The sequence below is a fragment of the Melospiza georgiana genome, chromosome 1 (assembly GCF_028018845.1).
Source record: "Melospiza georgiana isolate bMelGeo1 chromosome 1, bMelGeo1.pri, whole genome shotgun sequence".
Taxonomy (NCBI): domain Eukaryota; kingdom Metazoa; phylum Chordata; class Aves; order Passeriformes; family Passerellidae; genus Melospiza; species Melospiza georgiana.
Window position 1 is genome coordinate 105,048,423 of NC_080430.1, and position 14,583 is coordinate 105,063,005.

At 40.2% G+C, this 14,583-nt stretch overlaps 1 protein-coding gene across 3 annotated transcripts in view; it reads right to left on the minus strand.

Moving 5' to 3' along the window:
* The window catches only part of LOC131089999 (zinc finger protein 853-like), a 78,247-nt gene extending 69,705 nt beyond the window's left edge, over window positions 1–8,542 (minus strand). For all 3 annotated transcript variants that reach the window (XR_009115283.1, XM_058035071.1, XM_058035080.1), the window contains exon 1: window positions 8,448–8,542. The gene's annotated coding sequence lies outside the window, so the exon portion shown is untranslated. The remainder of the gene's footprint in view (window positions 1–8,447) is intronic.
* Window positions 8,543–14,583: the final 6,041 nt, after the last annotated feature.

Consider the following 14,583-nt stretch of genomic DNA (forward strand, 5'->3'; position numbering starts at 1 on the left):
TTTATTCCCTATCAATCAAAACTAAATTAAGTCAGATCAAGAGAAAGCAAATAGAAATTATTGGGCCCAAGTTTCTCCCTTTTACCAGTTTATTGGACCTTCATAAGCTGAAATTTTGTTGCAGTTGATGAGAAACGGTAGCAAGAAGAGAGAAAAGAATATTAAGTACAATTAGAGATTATCTGTAAAATATGGCTTCAGCTACAGAACTTTTACTGAGATGTACTTGGCCCTTTTGCTAGAGGTTTAGTACAGGGTTAGGAGGAAGGGTGAAGGTGGGAGGGAGAGCCACAGTTAATTAACCCACAATAGCAAGCAAGTGGCAAAAAACACCAGTGTTCCATGGTCTGTACCTACAGGCTTCTTCTGTCTAGACCAAATCTTTTAGACCAAATTAAATCCTTCTATTGCCTTATTTGTGTGTAACATTAGCTGTTAATCAAGAGGCTCAGAAGATCCAGAGTTTCTTGACATATTCATTTATTAGCTCCATTTTCCCCAGTATAAAAGCGATAAGATCAAGCAACTCACACCTCTCAAAACTGATATCATATTTGATGATGTCTATTTTTCTCTGATTACCCACCAAAGTAACTAATGAGCATTCCAAAAGCTGCTATTTAGCAGTAGGCCACTAATTCCTTACCAAGGCTAAATTTAAAAGATTTGTTTACCTACAGAGAGGAAGCCAACGAAAATGGGTGGAGGGTGAAAATAGGAGAAATGGGAGCTCTGAAATGAACAATATTTATGTTTGGTGGAAAGACATTAGAGGCAGAAACAGCACCCTTCATAGGAGCAACACATACTTGACAAATATGCTTTTTCCTTAGTGGCTCATTCAGATTTTTGTCAGACCACACTGAATGAATTGTTCCCAGAGTCCAGATGAAAGATTAGAATGGCTTGACTTATACTTAATGATCCACCATTACCCTAACAGTAAGTGGATGGAGTTTCAGCATTTAGCATGAGGATGCATAGAATAGTGACTGTGGTGTCCCAGAGACCACCACCGCCTGGTGGAGAGGGAAAGCTGACACCACCATTCCTCTGAAGAGGAATGCAGTTATTAGCTTTCCAATGAAAGTGTGTAGCTTGCTTTATTAGCCATTGTTTAAAGCACTATAATTAGAAAAAGTGTTAGATATGCAAGATAAACCATCCTCCTTCAAATACTACATGCTCCCCTGCGAGTTATAATCATTATACATGGCGTTAAAGAGGTGGAAGTTTCTTTACAGTGACTAGAACCATACAATCATTGTGCCACTTTCACATTGCAGCAAAAAAACCAATACATCCATAAAATGTGTCCCAGCCATTGCTTTTCTTTATGAGGATCTCTGAGCAGCTATTAAACAGTAATTATCTTGGATGCTGTACTAATCTTTTAGGTGTAACAGAGGCAGATATTCTGTACATTGTCAGCTGGTTCAATTGTAATTCCTGCTGCCCCTCTTCCCCTCAGCCCCAAGCAAAGCAGAACTCAGTTAAGGTATATTTCATCTGGCCAAGTTAGTCTGCATTTCAAAGTGTATCTTTATACTCCCTAAAATGAAACAAGTATGTTACCCAAGATAAAATTATTTGCATAAGATAATCAGCACACACTTGAGATTACTTTGATTTTTGGTAGGCATATCATTTATGCAAGCAAACATTCTTTAAAAAGGTAAGATTCATCACTTCTGATACATGAGGAACTAAAATACCGAGACTGAAGTTATAATTAAAAAGGATGATGTTACAAACAATTAGCTGCTCTAGCATACATGGCAGGGGTGTCCTGACTTCATTACTCCTTCATAAAGGCAGCACCAGAATCCACATTAAACTGACAGGTGAGAGGGCTAAACTCGAGACTGATTTATAAAAACCCTGTTCTGGTAACCCCTCCCCCAGGCAGAACCTTCAGGTCAAGTCCTCCACACCTGGAGACCCTGAGCTGCCACCAGCTCAGCCAAACCTGGCAGCCCCATCACCCTTTGGCACCAGCACCTCTGAGGCACCCATGGACCAAGTGAACACCACACAGGAGGGACATCTCTTGCATGAGTGCTTATGTCTTTATTGGAAAGCACTTTTTGTGTGCAAAGGTGGGGGTTGACACTACCAGAGTCACAAAGCCTACGGCTGTGGCTTTGTGACAGCATAGTCCAGGTATTGACCCTTACTCTATCACAATTTCTCATGGCACTTTACACAGATTCCATTATCTCAGCTATATTTCACAATCAGAATAGTTTAAGTGTCCACTTTCCAGCTATCAATTCAGGAGATAACCTTTAATCCAAAATACAGTGCATTACATCACCTCAGCTTCTGCTTATGATGGTCTCCTGCAGTATCCAGCCAGAGTGACTGTCTGCAGTCTAAAGGATTTACTCAGTAAATTAATGGCTCTTCTTAAGTATCTCATATCCACTTAGAAAAGCAAATATGGATTATTTGTTCCTTTAAAAAATTTATTCTGCAAGCACACAAGAAGTCTCCATCTTAAGTGACTGACTGTCCAACCTTGGAGAGACAGAATACTGTATCTGAACAGCTAAGCCCTCACAAGTTTTAATTTATAGACGTATTTCCAAACCCTGCCTGAGCATCCAAGCCACTCACTGTCAGAGCCTTAGTTCACATCTGCCTGAAGCCTTGCTAATCAGACAATTACACAAGCACTGCTCAGACTAAAAGAGTGAAAGGACTCAAAGACAGACATTCTTTAGTACCAAAGGACACAGGCAGAAAACACTGCAGCCTGGGTACCTGTCAGCTGTGCAGAAAGTGCTGCAACAGAATATCTGACCAGCACAGAGCACCCAGTCCCCCTTCACCCACTGCAGCCTGGGCTGCAAGCAGGGCAAGAGGCAGGCACAGAGCTGCTAAAGGGCAGCATGTTCCTCTCCAGAGGAGCATACCTGAAGGACCACAGAAAGTATCTCTCAAGACCATTAAAAAACAAAACACCTTCATTTTTTTCTTTTTACTTTCTCGGAGACTGGAGGTCATTTTAGAGAAGCAAAACTGCAAATATCCTTTTAAAAATGTCTGCCCTTTATATAAAGATTAAAGAATTATTTTTATCTTAGTTACTAGACCTAAAACTGCCCAAAGGAACTAGTAAGACACTGGTTTTGACACAATACATATATTATGCTATAATATAAATAGGTTTGTACCTATAGTATAAACAGAAACATTAGCTGGAAATTTGTTTATTTCACTTGTGCAGAATTCAAATTATTGTGAAAATTGCACTTTTGGTATTTAAACAAGAGATTTAAGTTGATAGCTTACATAGTTAACTTGTAAAGAAATATCTTTCACTTTACTGAAGTGTTTCAAACTGTGCTTTCCACTTTTCTGTTCAAGAAACATTATGTACCTAACTGCAAACCTGAATATTTTTCAATAACAACCTGTATTACACACACCCCTCCTTAGGAAATTTTTAAGCCTGTTAAATAAATAAAAAAGATCTTGTTTATTGGTGTATGCAAACAGAACGAAGCATTGAGTCAAACCAGGATGATTTTTTTCTGCCATGTAAGCACACTTCTGCAGAGTCATGCTCCTCTTGCAGTTCACCCTGCACTGAGGAACTGCAGATCAAGTCAGACATGAAAAGGTAATGTGTTTTGGGTTTCTCTTTTCCCTGCCTCCCTACCTATACCCTCAAAGGAGAACTCAGGAAAATCAGTATATATGCAGGGTCCAAGAAACTGCTTCTATTTCAATAAGTAGCTCACATTATGCATGCCTTCTGCCAGATGAACACAGATCCCTCTTCCAAAAATGATATAGAAGCATCTGAGCAGGGGGATGGAAACTGTGACGTAAGAGGCAGCCAGTGGAAAGACATATGGAGGCAGAGAAATCAGAAAGATATCAGCAGTTGGCAAATCTCCTCTTACATTTCACATTCATATGCTCACCACATTTAGACACAAAGACAGTATCTAATACTCCAGCACCAGAAGAGAGGCTGTTTCCAGCATTCTCCAAAGAAGCACATGCTATTATAGACATAGCCCTGTGCAGCACAATAATCCCACATTGCTCATCTGAATTTTGTATTCAAGCCAGACAGTGACACACTGGACTGTAGTGAAACCACACTACACATTACTATTGCACCATCATGCAAGTATGAATTGTCAGCTCATATTTATACATTGCCTTTGTGTCCTGGGAAATGAGCAGAGCAACAAGTCTTAGTGATACTTGACTGTCATCAAGAAACGTTCTTCTGAAATTGAAAAATAATTGTTGAGGACAAAGAAAACTTATCCCTGGAGCATCTTGCTGTATTCACTCTAGTCAAAGTTCTCAAAGTTTTTCCTGTTTTTTAGTCTGTCTTGGTTTAGGGTTTGTTTTACGGGGTGGGAGAGGGTGGTTGTTTGGGGGTTAATTTCATTTTTTTTGTGGGGTTTGGTTTTTTTGGTTTGTGGTTTTTTTGGGTTTTTTTTTTTTTTGAGAGGGATTGAGGATTTTCTCTTTTTTGTTTGTTTAGGGTTTTTTTGGTGGGGTGGGAAAGGTGTGTGCAGGGTAATGTAACAGGACATTTTCACCTGAATTACTGCAATATGCCCAATGAAGAGAGTCAAGAACTACTGCTCCTATGCCACAAAACACATAATGTAACCTGCTTCTACCAAACCCTCCATGTGGTGCTTATGCCTTTTTGCCCAGAGGGCAAAAATAAAAGTCATTTCCTTCAATGGCAACAAAAGAGCTGAGAGCAACATACTCCCAGTTATCACTCCCAGTTATCAAGAATGCTGTACTTGGACTAGTAATCTTAAAAAAAAGAAAGGCAAAACATATTTCATCCTGGTTTCTCTTTTAGCATCAGTAGTCTTGGGATGGGTTAGAGTTTGCAGCAGGACAGGGCAGAATGTTACCTCTGACTGCCCCCCAACAAGCTGCCACAAGGAAATGAAAGTTTGCTGCACAAATTTCATCTGGTACTGCACAAAGTTCAATTAAACTTCGCAATCTGCCCAGATTTACAAGTTATAGATCTAATATTATATATTATTTTGGACAGAGCTTGAGTCTGTGCTTAATTATCCAGCTTAATGTGATCTGGTGCTGCTGAAGGTCAGTAAAAGCAGAGCTTTTCTCCCTTCCATCCCTCAAGATTTTTTTTTTTTTTTGAAGGAACATATTGGGACATCCCAGGTAACAAGTCCTTGACAATGAGTTCCCAAATGTGACAGCAAAAAGCCAAGCTCTCACTGCAGCCTATTAACCCTATTAAGTAAACTCATGGGTAATTACCAGCCATGAAATGATGAGCTCTCTGTTTGTTGGACACCGACAGAATTTCTTAAGCATCCATTAAGAAGCTATTAAGACACATGCAGGCACTTGAGTACAGCAGGAACAAATTAACTACTTTGATATATTTTGTGATTGTTGTTGAGTCTTCAAAGAAAAGGCAATCTTGAAAGATAACTTTTTCATCTTAATTTGTTAGGATCCTCTTGGGGAGGAACAGCAGCTCTAGGTATGTATTATGCAAACATTATTTCCATGCTGTGGCTTGTGCAGCATGTCAGAATTACTGTAAGCAATTGCTACCCTCATATTCAAACAAAATTAACATGGCACAAACATCTTACAGCTATTGTAATTTTCTATGGCTGAAGTGCTCTTGTGCCATTTCAGGCAGGTCAGAGATGCTCAAAGAAGAGGCAGCTTTTTTGCAGGTCAGCTATCTGCACTTCAGATGTGATGCCAACACACAAGAGAATAGCAGGAGCAGAAAAGGAAATGCAGAGCACTTGCTAGATGAGATACTCCAGGGAACAAATAAATGGGCATTTTCAAAATGTCAAGCTTGCTTCTGTAGCAGTTCCAACAAGGCCATAACTTAGAAGCATTCACAGGAAAAGAAAATATTACCTAATGCTAAAAAATAAGTAATTGTAATATATTTGTGGAATACACCTTCAGCATATATTTAGGCTCACACCTTCTTTAGAAACTACTTTGAGTTTTGTTCAGTCACTGAAAAGAGAAACCATGCTTTACTTAATTAACTGCTCAAACGATCTATAAAGAAGGTATTTGCAGGAGTTATTTTGTCTTTATTATGGATTTTTAGGAAGCAGTAATTCACTTTTCTATATCAAGAAGGAAGCAGAAGAGAGAGTACACAAAGCTATAAATACTATTAATTGCAGAGTAGAGCACAATGTCTTTAAGAGTTATGGAAACTGTCCCATCTCCTTTATTCCTTTTGCATCTGACTATCAAGTTTAAGAGAAAGAGTAATTGAACCATTCCATCAAAACCCTGGTGTGGATTAAACCCTTGCCAAGAATGAGCTAGCATTGATTACTTATAAGAGCTAGCAGTTTGAGAGCTGGTTTAGAGGCATAGAATAAGCCCAGAACCTCAGAAGCTGGGCCTTGAATGAGCAGACAGCTGTGCCACCAGCATGAAGGAGACAAAAGCATCTGATCAGTAGCTTCAGAAGCAATTCAAATAGATCAAGAAGAGACATCAACTGTAGTTGATCTATTTAAATTCATGAGATCATATTTGGAAACATGGAAGAGAGCTGCAGGAATAATACATCTCTTTGAATTAAGTCTTGCAGAAAATTTATCTTTTGATGGTCTGTCTTAACATCTCAAGGCAGACTGACACCATTAGATGCAACATCAATAAAAAGAATAAAAACCACAAAAACTAATGATTAATAAAAGAGCTCTGAAAAAAACACTCTGGGTTGGAAGAGGGCTGGTTTTTTTAGAATTAGACACTATGGCAACAAGAATCTTTAGTTACAGCTTGTATACATATATATACAGACACTGTATGTGTGTATATATACATACATTTTTGTAACCTAAACATGCATCTTACTTATACTGGCTACTGATATGCGTCACCATAAGAGTATAAATCAGATCACTCCCTCCTTAACTGTGAATGCCCTTTACACTGCAAACCCATAAGTTCCTTTCAGCACTAAAAGGATCCCAAAAAGCAAGGACAGATTATCTAACATAGAACAGCAAGGATTTATCGCTGTTAGCAGTCCGCAGAGGATCCACAAATCCACTCTCCAGATCAGAGCAAGCACCTTAAGGAAGCAATTTTCCCCTCACAATATCGCCCTTTTGGCTTCCCAGATTAAGATATCTCCCAAGGCCATGCTTTTATTAAAGCAGTTAGAAAGCCTGAAGAAAGTCACAGCAGACCTGCTGCATAGGTAAGTGGAAGAGAGGCAAATTGGATTTAAGACAGTTCCTGCATAGGTGAAAAGGAGCACCAGCCACAGAGAGGCACTGGGGCAGCAAGACAGAGCAGGCAGCCAGCAGGGGACAAGGGCAAAGTGATCACCCCTTTTCACTGCATCTTACCCAAGCAGAGCTCCCCAGCCCCTCAGCCATGCTGTGTAGAGCCACAAGACATCCCTCCCTAGGTGATGGAATGCTCTCAGCTCAGGCTACCATCCCTCAGGCACACTACTAAGCATTCCCAGGGCAAGGTAGACCTGCATTACCAGGACTCATCTGCACTTCTTGGGCAAACAAAACAGAAGATTTACACTTCAAAGCTGCTGACCTGGCATTGTTCCAACAAACACCAGGTTCCTATCCAAGCGGTTATCAAAATCACATGCCAGACCACCTTAAAGCTGAAAGAAACTTTACTGTCCTGTTTCTCTGAAGAGCATCATGACAGCAAACACTGAAACATAAAAAAAAATAATATACACAAGTTGCAAAGAAGTAGGACACTTTTGTCATTAACTATTCCCAGTGGTGGCAGCTGATTAGGCCTATAGACACTTGGTAACTACCTTGGATTTAGGTTATTATTCAAGCCGCATGTCTTTGAAGGCCTATTAAGGGCAATACCAGAATCATTCAATTTGCTCTTCTTTAGTTTTCCAATCACTTTAGCATCACAAATAGACACAGCCAAAAAAAAAAAAATCTGAGAACAGAGATTTAAAATAGGATCTGTATAAACAATTCATAACTCAAATTCATGGCAGACTGCTACCTCCTGCTACATAAGCCAGCACTAATGGACAGCACTACAATAATTTTATACCTCAAGGAACTCATTTCAAAGGGAGATCCCTTTAGAAGTAAAAACAGGGTCATAAGGTACAGTACAGAACCATAATAAAAAGCCACAAAGCAAACATGCTGAGCAATTAGATTTCTCTGCCTATAATGGCTGCATTCTTGTCCTCACTAATATCAAATTAGTTCAGACCACACCATCCCCTCTCCTCTCTCCCAACACACAAAGTCCTATGACGCTTAACTATTTTCAAGAACATCAGCAGAATGTCTAACTCGCCATTTCTCTGCTCACAGCACATTTGCTTAAGCAAATACACCTCTTCAAACTGCAACACTATAACCATGAAAACAGTTATGAAGTAAAATTTAACCATCCATTAATTTACCTACCTGCTCAAAACAATACCATCAGCTTACATGGAAGTCCCTCAAAGTGCTTTGGTCAGCAACAATTATGACACCAGACATAAACCTTTTAACTAAAACTTTCACTACCTATAGATAGAAGGGAGAGAGAGCACTGGGATGGGGTTTTATACCAAATCCAATTCACATGACTGAGGCTTTCTCATGAGTGTGACTCATCTGCACCTGTGATGAATAAAGTGCTTTAAGCTGAAGCTGAGCTACTTGCTACAAGTTACTGCTTATCAGAGAGAATTGGGAAGGCAGCAGAGCAAACATTGATACAGCAGAAATACCCAATATTTCTTCAATAGATTTACTGCTTTGGCCTGTTTTCTTACACAAAATACCTGATGCTCTTGGACACTTTCAGGTAATTGTTAGTGAATAAATGACTAGGGCTGGTTGTGACCTACTTATAAAAAGCTTCTCCTTTATTGTGCTTTCTTCCTTCTTTGTCATTGCTCTGCATGGGCTTTGAAATTGGCTCAGAATACACTCTTGGTGGCATTTAGAGATGTAGTTAAGTTAAGGTGTGTGTGGTAAAGCTTTGTAGGCAATGTGGCTTCTTTAGTATGTTGCTTTTAAAGGAAAGGATCGAACTTACTTGAGCTGAGACATTTCCAGCATTTTTAAATTAATAAATTGACTACTATTCAATATGTGCCCCTAAGCAAGCAATATAATTAGATGAGCTGTGAGTGTTTCAATAAAAAATTCTTAGAAGAATAGTCTGACCTTTGGGAAGGCAAGAAAGCTAAAGCAGCTGTTACACAACTTGCTGGTACTACCAAACATACTTTTCTCAAATCATGCTTCAAAGGGAGAGCGCAGATTACATTGCAGACTCTACTGAGCCCTGTACTAAAATCTCTATTGATAACTCTCTCCTGAGTATGTTAGGGCCTCTGCATTTTTTTAATCATAAAAAATTACATTGCATGTCATTGGATCATGATAACTGATGTCTTTACACAGTGCTGACAAGTATTTTGTGAAAAAATATGTCATTCAAGGTTAGCTATGGGTCAACTGAAAGATGGAATGACCTGTAAAACAGGAAAATCCTGAAATCTTCTTACACAATATCCAGAAAATGAGGCTATTTTCTTTTCCTAAGGAAGTCCAGTTACTGACAGAATTTATCTGTATTTGTGGACCCAGGTGATTTATGCAGGTCAGAGCTAGGTTGTTTTCTTGTCATCCTGATCCCTTCACCACTGTGGTCGTGGAGAAGTCTGCTGCATCCCACAGCACCCTACTCCTTGCCAGAGACCAGATAAAGACTGGATGACCCATGTAATGTTCAGCCCAGGGACTGGCGGTATAAACCCTACATGGTGAAGTAAATTTTATGGGAGTAGTTCCTCATGCAAGGGAACACTGGACCGTCATTGCTGGACCTGAGATGAAGCTCCTGCTGTTTGGAGTGTGGCTGGTATGACCTTATCCCTACCACTGTCCTAAGCCACAGCATCCTCCCCTGGTTCCTCTTGGGGCAGAGTGGGGGACCTTCACCACCCTGGGGCCATACATGAGGAGATGTTGCTGTAATGGTTCATTGTGCAAGTGAGAAGCATCACTTCTTGTCAGTGCTATCCAGGGTTATTCAGGTAGGTATTTTCTTTAGTGTTATTGCTTTGTGAAGTTTGACTATTATTTTTTTTATTGACTTTGTAGACAAATGAGTATTTGGGGCAAACAAAAGTTCATATCTGCCTCTCATCACAGCCCTGCTAAATAGTCTCCTGTAGAAGCACACTAATGAAATTTGGTGCCTGCTGCATGGGCAGAAGGCACTCACTGTTTCAAGGGGCAAGAAGGGACAGCCTGGTGGGCAGCAAGAGGCAGTGATGTCCTGTGACAAATTTCTGTATCAGAAATAGCCAACAATTTTCAAATGCTCCCAAGAAAGAAAAAACATATTCAAAAGGCTTGTATGAATTGTTATTTTTATTTTGTTCTTCTTTTTTTGTCCTATGACAACAAATTAGCAGGGCTGTGACGAGAGGCAGATATGAATTTTTGCTTGCTCTAAATACTCATTTGTCTACAAAGTCAATAAAAAATAATAGTCAAACTTCATTTTGGACTAAATCTGCAATAAGATATTTTTATGGTTATCTAAATGGGTTTCTTCAGATTTTAATCACTCACTGAAGATTCATCCTTTCTCTGTTGTCAATGCTGCCACTTGAACAGCTGAAGCTGACTCAATTACATTTTCAGAAAGGTAGTTTTAAAAAAAGGAACAGTATTGGAATAAAGTGCTTCTGTTTCTCGGTGGTTTAGTTTAAATTAACTATGCAGGTGTCCTCCAGAAAACTATAATTATTAGCTGTTTTGTTGTGCTGTCTTGAAAATATCAGAACAATCCTTGCCCGGAGAGACTGTTTTGATAGGAATCACTTCCTTTTGTGTGGAGATTGCATGACCTTTAAAGATTTTATACCCTTCTCTACCATTTACAGATGCTGTGGTGTACATTTAATCTCAGGGATGTTAACCTTACTAAATTTTGAAGTGTGAAAATCTTCTGTTTACACACTGGTTCCTCCTCAAAGGAAATCTCAAGGTTTTTACTCATCTGGTGCCTGAGCTGGCATTTTTCTGTCCAAATCAGCCTCTGATGGGTTCTGGCTAGGATGATTATCAGTATTTTTACTTCGGTGATCCCCAACTACTCATCTCATTCCTGACAATGACCTAATGGTACATGGGCAGTTTTCTGGGACTCACCAGTCACAGTATTGCTCTGTACTGGGGGTAGGCTTGATTGCTCTCCACCAGCAGACACAGGGCAGGACATGCTTGGTGGCCTAACCTGAGGGATTTCTGTGTGCAAAACATGTGGTTTTGGGCACAGACCTGGACTTTGGCTGCACCAGGTGCACAGCATGAATCAGCCATTTCAGTGTGCCCTATGGAGCACATTGCAGGGATGGGGATGTTGATGCTGAATCTCCCACGTATTTTCCCACCAAGCACTTGTGCAGGATGTGTAAAAGTGTAATCAAATTAGATGTCTCCTACCTATAGCTGGTCTTCATTTAAGCATCTCTGCAAGGAAGGACAGAATTTTTACATATTTTTTAGCTTCTACAAGTCGTAAAGGCCTACACAATGAAATACACAGGGGATGTATACAAAGCTAATATAATTGCCAAGAAACAGTTAGGAAAAAATTCCTAGCCCTCATTCCTTCACTCAAAAGCATATTCATTTCTTAATTACACTTTTGTGAGATTATCCTTTAAGAAGCAGCTGGATTGAAACTGCCAGCCAGTAATACCTGGTATATTTTCCTTCCTACTGTGAGTCCATGCTCACAGTACTCTTAACAGCATATTTTCTTGGAGCATAGTTCTTTGCTTTTGCTAACTGGAGGGAAACCTTCATATATTCATATATATATATATATATGAAATATAGAAGATCCTTGGAGTCTGCCATCTGGGTACTAAGAGCCAAAAATCACATAGGAGATCTAATAGTTAATTTTTCTTTAATGATCTGTCTCTAGGAATATCATTCTCTGATTTTCTCCAGCTCCTAAAGAATAATTTGGCTGCCTGTGCAAGCTCAATTTGAGTGTGATTCCACAGCTGCAGAAACCCATTGATGTGTGGTAGTGAGCAAATCACTGCATTTTTTTCAGGGCTCAGCTGTTTAAAATATACTGAATGCAAAATCACTGGTAAGTTACAATGTGTTTTAATTACTCTAATTAAAGCTTCTGTAGTATGGCACAGTCCATGATATTTCATTGCAAATTATAGCTCATGTACCTACCATGGCAAGCAGGCGTTTTCCTGCATCTCTTTATTCAAATACTAGGAAGAATGGGAAGAAACAAACTTTTCAAGCTAAATTGCAGACTAACTAGCTGAAGTCTTTTGACACATTTTTTAGCACCTCTACAATGAGAAAAACATTTAAATTATGGGTCTGAAGAGTTTCATCTGATGGTAGGAGAATAAGAAATCCTTCCTTAGGCTTTGGTCTGGTTCTATTTTTATCAGGTTGACTGCACCATACAAAAGGGTGCACTTAATATTGCTCATCACACTGCGTACCATAACGTGCAGATTGCAAGTCTTTCTGCTGCAGACAGGAACTCATCACACTCATTAATGGCAAGTGGATGTCAAACGAGTTTGGGAAATATTTATTTGGGGATTTTGCATAAAGACGAAGATGGAGAATCTTAGAAAATGTTTTTCTGGCTTCACTGGATACTTGTTATGGATTTCCCTGAGTGCCCCTTCCATGTTTCCTGCTACAGCTTGAATTGCTTTTCCTGTTTCGGCATGGCCAAAGACAGGCCTTTGTAACTTAATGGTTTTTTTCAGAGAAATTCCAAGTAAATGTCAACAGTGGTTTCCATCCAGCCTGGTTACAGTCACCCAGACTGGGTATGGACCTCCACATTGCTGCTGGATTTGATCAAGTACAGCAACTGAGCAAAACTGGGTGCCTGAAAGAAGTCTCAGAGCCCCAGGGGATACTGGCCTGAAAGGCAGAGGAGCTTAAAAGAGCTGATTGACCTTCCTAAGCAACCTTCTTAAAGGGTAGGGAAGCTGTATTTCTGTGCTCAGGAAAATGAACGTGTGTCAGGATGCCATCTCAGCTGAGTGTGTAACTCCCAACGAGCTCAAACCACAAGAGGTGGAGGCAGGGACAGACAATCCACTGACAATGTAGAGTAACCACCCAGTATTCCTGTATCAGAATAGTGTGGCAAGTAGGAGCAGGGAGGTCATTCTTCCCCTATGCTCGGCACTGGTGAGGCTGCACCTTGAGTGCTGTGTCCAGTTCTGGGCCCTCAGTTTGGGAAGGAAGTTGACATGAGTGAGTGCATCCAGAGGAGGGGAACAAGGCTGGCTGAGGGAGCTGGGAGCATTTAGCCTGAAGAAAAGGAAACTCAGAGGTGACCTCATCACTCTTTGAACTTCCTGAAAGGTGGATATAGCCAGGTGGGGGTCTCTTTCTCCAGGCAGCAACTGACAGAATGAGAGGACACAGTCTCAAGCTGTGTCAAGGGAAATATAGGTTGGCTATTAGGAAAAGGTTTTTCAAGGAAAGAGTGATAAAGTTCTGGAATGGCCTGCCCAGGAGTCACCATCCCTGGATGTGTTTAAAAAAAGATTGGATTTGGCACTCAGTGCCATAGTTTAGTTGAGGTGTTAGGGCATGGGTTGGACTCAATGATCTTGAAGGTCTCTTCCAACTTGGTCATTCTGTGAATTCTGTGAATTATTTCAGGGAGAACATTTGGAAATCAAAGCACAACTGGATTTGACACCACACAGATACGAAAGCTAAGAAGACAACCTTCTGTAAGTACCTCAGCAGCAAAAGGAATGCCAAGGAATATGGTACTTACTGCTGTCTAGGGGCAGACAAACTAATGGCAAAGGGCATTGACAAGGGTTTGATTATCAAGGTCCTCTTCTCATTGCTCTTTATTAGTAAGGTTTGATCTTGGACCTCACAATTCCTGCTCTTAGTAGCAGCACTTAGAAAATTGAAGGAGGTGAAATGAACATACGTGTCCCCACTGTGATAGGGGAGAATTGAATTCAAGGATGGAGCTGAAGGACCTGGTCCATGTCATGCAAAATCGCTCTCAGTGTTCGGGAGAGGTTTCTTATTGCTGTGAGAAGAGGAATCTTATTTCCATTTTCAAAAAAGAAAAAGCAAAAGCAATGAAGAAAGAACTACAGCCTGGCCAGCCTCACATCAGTAAGTACATTACAAAGCAAGTCCTCACAGAAGCCCGGTCCAAGTATGTGACAAACTGAAAGTTTTTGGAAACAACTAACACAGATTTATCATGAGCAAATGGAAACTGATTGACCTGATTGCATTCTGAAGCAAAAATGTGGGGCTCTGTCAATGAAAAGATGTTGTAGTGTGTTCGTTAAGTTCATTTAATTCCTCCCCCATTTTATGTATCTGCTCCCCCCCCATTTTGTGTAAAATGGTTCTGCCCTCCTCAGTTTTCCCGCCACAGCCCTGCCAGTTCTATTGTCAATCTGTTAGGTTATATAATTCCTCCTCTCCTTTTTCCCTTATATGTATGCTCTTTCTCCTCCCTGGGCCAAGTCAATCACCCCCC